Genomic DNA, 6,566 nt, shown 5'->3' on the forward strand with positions numbered 1-6,566 from the left:
TTATTTCATAATGGCTAAATCTATTTTCCAGTGTCTTTATTGTAATCAACAGTCCCAATTTTTCACTCATAAAACACTGTCATTAAACTTTACAGTATATATTGTGAAGCACTTTGGAACATCCTCCCAATGTGAAAGGCACTATACCAAATGTAAAGATTATATTATTATTATATAATATTGACTGGTTTATCCATACTTGTTGAGTTCTCAGACAGAACAGCTTTATGTTTATGCTTCTTTTAAAAACCTTCAAAAATCGTGACTTTTTTTCTTTAAAAGAAAGATTCACTTCACAATACATGGTAGGTCTGTTTGAAATGTCTTTACCACAAATCTTGTTTTATTCCAGTCTTGTAAAGTTTAATTATATGCTCATGGCAAACGCTTCCAGAATCTCATACAAAGTGTTGACCACATGTAGCATCAGACCACCAATTGTGTCAGGCTGCCAGCTGACAAACCAAGCTCTTGTCTAGTGGACTAGAGTGGAAACCACAGACAAACCACAGTGTACTCAAGCCATGCCTCACCTGCAAGCCTATTATTGAGCCCTCAGGGGACTGCGTCCTGACTTCAGTTCAAAACCCACTAAATGTGGATGATTCAAATGCAAATTGTGTTAAAATAAATCCTGCTTTGCATATACAAGAGCCACTATATTCCTTGAGAATGTGGACATAAAGGCCTTACAGGAGAAGTTTGGATGAAGAAGGCCCTTTAGCTTATTTGATCTCATATACTCAGAATACTAAGGTCTTCCAAGCAAAGCATTAAGCTGATTTTAAATGAGTCCAGCATTCCTGGCCTCAAGTAAAGTCCTGTAGCTCAGTGGTTAGAGCACTTGCCTCGCAAGCAGGGGAGGACCTGTGTTCAATTCCCATGCAGGGCGAAACATTGGGCATGTTTTCTTACTCCTCTGTTTAGCTCATAGTAAATAGGAACCCAGCGATTGGCAGATGACTTTCTGGGGGTAATAATCCCGCCAAAAGAAAATAATAATAATAATTTGGTCACTCAATCCACAACTGTTCATGCGATACACCTGTGCACAATTGGCTGCCGTCTTTTGCCCATAAATATACAGTCAATTCATTTTACAGTATATTCTGTGAAGCACTTTGAGACATCTGGAAGACGTAATAAGGCATTATATTAAATGCAAGGATTATTATTATTAATACTGTTCTTGGCAATCTGTTCCAGTCATTAATTATCTTCTGGATAGACAAATACATCTCAGTGTCTGTCCTGAAATTGTCTTTTGCAAATCTAGACATGTGAACTCTTATTCGGCTGTCTCAGTCATCTGAAAGTATTGAATTTATTTTTACAATCTCATTTAAACTTTTACACACCTCTGTAAGGTCCCTGTTAAGATGTCTCATACACTACGAGATGCAACATTCTGTGAAGGGTGTAATGTAACTGCAAGTTGTTGTGTCTCCTTTCAAGACTGAAGAGCTCTAGTTTGTCTAATTTTTACACATAATTCATTCCTCTAATGCTGGGGATCATCCTCATTGTTCCCCTCCGCACAACCTTTAGGGCCTGTCCCGTTCAGCTTTTGCCATGGGAAGTTGATCCAATGAATAGAGTACATGTGCCTCCTATACTTCCCATTTGAGTATTTTCTATTGATATATTCTGAGCTAATCTTTACCATTTGTGAATCATGTATAAATATGTTTAAATGTGGTTTGCACACAATTCATAATAATAATCCTTACATTTGATATAGCGCTTTTCACATCTTCTAGATGTCTCAAAGCGCTTTTACAGAATCTACTATAAAGTGTATTGACTGCATATTTGTGGGCGAAACACAGCAGCCAATTGTGTCCCACAAACAGTCGTGGATTGAAGTGACCAATTTATTATTGCTTTTTTTTCTTGAGGGATTATTATCAGGAATGTGGAGTAAGGAAACTTGCCCAAGGTTTCGCCCTGCTGGGAATCGAACCCAGGTCTTTCGCTTGTGAGGCGAATGCTCTAACCACTGAGCTACAGGACTCCACAGCAACATAATACAACAGCAACAACAAAATTACATTTGTATACCATGACTTCAATAGTCCCATTGTGCTAATAAACTCAGACATGACATTGACATGAAACGAGCAAAGTTCAGTTCACTTTACAGGTCCTAAAATGCATACAATACAAAATTACATTTGTAAAGCGCTTTTCACTGGGAGGACATCCCAAGGCGCTGGACAGTCAGGGATTAGGACCTGAGTGGGGTGGAGGTTTGGGATCAGGGAGGGTGAAGGATAGAGAGACTAGAAGGGTGGCCGAAGGCACAGTTGAAGAGGAGGGTCTCGAGGCGTGCCTCGAAGTAGGCAAAGGAGGGAGCGAGGTGAAGGGAATGTGGAATAGGTGGGGGCAGAGAGCTGAAGGCCCGACCGCCGATGGTGGGGCGAGCAAGGTGGAGGACATGGAGCAGTCCGGACCTGCAGAGCGGACAGGTTTATAAGGGATTGGCAGGTCAGAGATGTAGGAGGGGGTAAGACCATGGAGGGCCTTGAAGGTGTGAATGAGAATTTTGAACTCGACCCTCTGAGCGATGGGGAGCCAGTGGAGTCGAGCGAGGGTGGGTGTGATGGGGTCACGGAGCGTGGTGCAGGAGAGGACACAAGCTGCAGAGTTCTGGATTATCTGCAGCTTGTGGAGGGAAGAGTTGGGGAGGCTGACAAGCAGAGAGTTGGCTTCCCCAACTCCTCCCTCCATAGGCTGCAGATCATCCACAATTCTGCAGGTCATGTCCTCTCCCACACCAGGCTCCATGCCCCTATCACCCCCATCCTCACCCGACTCCACTGGCTTCCCATCACACAGAGGAAAGTTCGAGATCCTGGTCCTCACCTTCAAAACCCTCCATGGCCTCGCTTCTCCTACCTCTGTGACCTCCTAACCCCCTATCATCCTGCCTGCTCCCTCCACGAAGCAGGCTCCAACCTGCTTCACGTACCCCGCCCTGCCTACCTCACCATTGGTGGGCGGTCCTTCTGCCACTCTGCCCTTACCCTCTGGAATTCCATCCCGCAGTCCGTCTGCCTCGCCCTGTCCCTTGCCTCCTTCAAGACTCATCTCAAGACCCTTTTCTTTGACCGTGCTTTCGATCACTCTGCTTCCCCCTTCACCCATCCTCCACCCTCCCCAATTCCGACCCCTAGCTTGGGTCCGAAACACTGACTGTCCAGCACTTTGGGACGTCCTCCTGACTTGAGAGGCACAATATAAATGTTATTTTGTTTTTGTTGTTTCAATGTTTTGATTTCGTTGGTATGGAAAGACAGCAGTGGCATTGAGTGGAACTCTTTCCCACCAGTCATAAGAGCCCTTCCCCCACCGCTTTCCTCCACACGTGTTAACAATAGCTCAATATGCCTCCTGATAAGCAGAGCATATCTTTCATACAAATCTTGTTGCTTTACCTTTGCTTTAATGAAAAGTTGTGGTCCGTATCTTTAACTTCATTCCTGAGGCCTCTCAAATTATGTTGCCATTCTGTCATTTACAGCTGTACAATGGCATTTCTAGGAACCCAGTTGATAATCGATTGGTGGATCGCTTTTCCAGGGGTAATAATTCCTTCAAAAAAATATTAATTGGTCACTTCAATCCACAAATGTTTGTGTGGCATTACTGTGCACAATTGGCTGTTGTGTTTTGCCCACAAAATATAGTCAATTCACTTTACAGTATATTCTGTGAAGCGCTTTGAGACATCTCGAAGACATGATAAGGCACTATATCAAATACAAGGATTATTATTATATTATTGTTTCTGAGTGTAACAAGAGTAGCTCCAAATGGAAATCAGGAGATGGACATTTGAGAAACTTGGTGGATGTCAGTGATTCACTGTGTGTTGAATTCCAAGTCTTATGGGTCAGAGAAGGCAACACAGAGCACAAACCAAACCTTGCCTCTCTCCCTGCTCATCCCATCTTCTTGGAGAGGGAGACAATCATACCATCACCTCAAGCCCACTTTGTAACATGTCACACAAGTGGTCTGGCTAGAGACTTTAGAGCAGATTACTAGGATGTTGCCCCTTCCCACCTCCTCTCCAACCCCCCCCCCATGCCCCATTAATTGTCTCAGTTAAGTTACAGTGTATAGTTCAAGGAGATCATCAAAAATAATGTACAGTGTGAAAACAGACCACTCGGCCCAACCAGTCTGTTTATACTCCACGTGAATCTCCACCCATTCCTTACTCCCTCCCATATACTTCTCTTCCCCTTTCCCTCTCCCTTATGTCAAGATCTACCTTTCTCTTGAATACATCTGTGCTATCTGATTCAAAATAATATAAAGATTTTAAAAAATGATAATTTTGAATATTATTTTTCACAAACAAAAACAAGTGTAAAAAAAACGAGCTTTCAAAGTATCGCCACACATAAGGACACCTTATACAGGCACTGCAACAATCGCTCAGTGGTGAAACTGTTAACAATAGTCCTGTGTTTAAACCATTGCCATGGCCTCACACCTTTTGTCCTGCCTGTAATTGTCCCTCTGGAAATATGATATTTCGCACCCTGGGCCGAAAGAGTATTTTCCCTTTTCCTGTACAGAGAAGCTTAAACAAAAGAGAACTGGAAAACAATTCCTTCCCACAGTTCCTTTTCACTAATCTCAACAATAGCTTTTGCCTGGAAACAGACCAGTTTTCTCTGCAAGAGGTCACCCATAATCATCCTGTGCCCTGCTCAGGATTATTTACTTTTCAAAATCTGAATCACCACCCATTTGGAATAGTTATTTAAAGGTCAGCAAATTCTGTGGAATTTCCTAGAACAGGGGAGTTCTTCCTCCTGTGTACGCTGTTAAATGTTATGAGTTTCTTTGAATCAAACAGTCCATTCTGATGGCTTTTGCTTCCGTTCCACAGATTTTGCAGCGACACATCCTCGCTTGATTCAGTCCTGTTGATTTATAACAATAATGATCCTTGCATTTGTTTTAGTGTTTTTCATGTCAGGCAGATGTAAAAGACTTCACAGGATTTACTTTAACATGTGGTGACTGTTTTGTAGGCAATAGCTAATTTTGTGCACAGCAATGTCCCACAAACAGTCACAAGGAGAATGATTGACAGCATCTGAGGAATTATTGGTTAAGACACAGTGAAGAACTCCATATTACAGGAAGGTAACTGTACAACCCAATATAAGTAGTCACCTCAATATATCCTAATAGTATTAAGTGCCTCTATATAGTGTGTTATTAGCAATAGCACCTTTCTGTAGCTTGATATTAACAGTGAGCACCTCTATACAGACCGATTAAATTAGGAGCACACTGTTTGATTTTCTCATTGAGTTGCCTGGCATTATCTTCCTGGATGGTATCTTTGGACCCCTGTCTTATAGTGCCTTGAACATCAAAGACAGCTGAATTTATAACCCAGAGCATCTCCATAGGCCAGTTGGCAAACAGTTCAATAGTAAAGTAAAATGAATGTTGTTTTTAGCGCTGATTCATTAGCAGAGAAGAATTCCATGGGATGTGTATACATACAACTGATAGTGATAGGACCATCCAGCAAGTGGGATAGTCACATCCAACCACAGCTTGGTATGCAAAGGGCTCTTTGACAAAGTTGTCAGGGAGCTTAACCAGGCTGACTCAGGTAGTAATAACAACAATAACTTGCATTTATATAGTGCCCTTCACCCAGGGCAGCGTCTCGGAGTGCTTAATAACACAAGGGAGGGACTTTGTCAGACTGGCACACAGTGTTATCGCTAGAACCTGTGAGTGATTATCGAATGGGCCTTGGCTCTCAAATTCCTGCTCCTTTGGCTGTGTCTTGTGTCAGCTAGCTTATCCCTCCCACGTCAACAACTGCACAAAGAAACAAAAAAGCTCTCTGGCAAACTTTTAAAAGCTTTATTGACGGGTCGAGGTTGCACTCATTTCTAAATAACACATGTTCCCCAACACACTGCACAATGACTGTTTTATGAACACACCACTTAAAGTATTATCACTGGGAATAGGATTGAAACCACGGAGGGGTATAAAGGTTAGAATGAGGATCTTGAACTCGATCTGCTCCACTGGCTCCCCATTCCCCCAGCAGATTCACCTTTAAACCTTTCGGTGGTCTTACCTCACCCTAACTTCTGGGACAGCCTCAAACCTTACCAACCAGCCATTCCCTCTGCTCAGCATGCACCGATCTGCTTCATGTCCCCCATATGCCCTACCACCAGTGGTTGGGCTTTCAGCGTATCGCGTCATTCTCTGGAACTCCATCCCAGGGTCCCTTTGACCTACCCCTTCCCTCACCTCCTTCAAGGTCTGCCTCAAGACCTCTAGCTTTGATCACACTTTAGCCATCTTTCTCCCACTTCCTCAGCTCCCACCAACTCAGATGCAGACCTTGGACTGTCCAGCACCTTGGAACGTCCTCTTGATGAAAAACGCACTATATAAATTAAATTTTTTATTGTATAGTATCAGGATTAAAGAGTTTCTCACTCTGTTCTGGCCATTAATCCCTAAAATTGATGTGCACAAATTGGCTCCCGTGTTCACCCTAAAAA

At 42.9% G+C, this 6,566-nt stretch overlaps 1 non-coding gene across 1 annotated transcript; it reads right to left on the reverse strand.

Moving 5' to 3' along the window:
- Positions 1-1,942: 1,942 nt before the first annotated feature.
- Positions 1,943-2,014, reverse strand: trnav-cac. Its single transcript has one exon. It is a non-coding gene; the product is annotated as a tRNA-Val (tRNA).
- Between the last annotated feature and the right edge of the window lie 4,552 nt (positions 2,015-6,566).

The sequence above is a fragment of the Callorhinchus milii genome, unplaced genomic scaffold, assembly GCF_018977255.1.
Source record: "Callorhinchus milii isolate IMCB2004 unplaced genomic scaffold, IMCB_Cmil_1.0 Scaffold1, whole genome shotgun sequence".
Classification (NCBI taxonomy): domain Eukaryota; kingdom Metazoa; phylum Chordata; class Chondrichthyes; order Chimaeriformes; family Callorhinchidae; genus Callorhinchus; species Callorhinchus milii.